Raw genomic sequence first — 592 nt, 5'->3', positions numbered from 1 at the left:
AATGGAGGCATTATACGCTCCTCATTGCTGCCGCTCTCCTCGCATCTCCATAGAGACGCTGAAAGGACGCAGGGGGCGAGCGCAGAGACGCAGGTGACCCCCACATTGAAGACGAAGACTCGTCAGAAGATGCTGTGACCCCCTCCTCAGTCTTGGGGTCCCTAGGCAGAGGGCAGTGCTGCCCCCACGTGTCCGGGTCACTCCACTCCGGGGCGTTCCAGCATTGCGGAGGGGTCAGAGGGCATCGCCACTCCATCTGGAGGCAACACATCATCATCATCCACCCAAAAAACGGGTGACCGTCATCACTTGGGGGCGGGGACTAAAAAATGATACCCCAGCCGACCTGCTGCGCAGCAGGAGGAGCTTCTAATATCCAGACCGCTCTCTGAAATGGCCCCCGAAACATCCCGGCACGAGTGTCAGCTCTCCGTCCGACTGACAGGTGGGGGGGTCCTAGTGCAGGGTTAGGCCACCTCGTCACTCCAGTTGTGGTGGAACTGCAAATCCCATCATGCTTCTGCCTCTAGGACTGATGCCTATGGGGGGGGGGGGGTAAAGATCCTTCCTGGGTACATGCCCTCCAGCGATG

This window comes from Nanorana parkeri, unplaced genomic scaffold (assembly GCF_000935625.1).
Source record: "Nanorana parkeri isolate BGI_ZX_2015 unplaced genomic scaffold, ASM93562v1 scaffold1966, whole genome shotgun sequence".
In the NCBI taxonomy this organism is placed as follows: Eukaryota; Metazoa; Chordata; class Amphibia; order Anura; family Dicroglossidae; genus Nanorana; species Nanorana parkeri.
The sequence above is the reverse complement of the archived record's forward strand: the minus strand, read 5'-3'. Positions refer to the sequence as shown.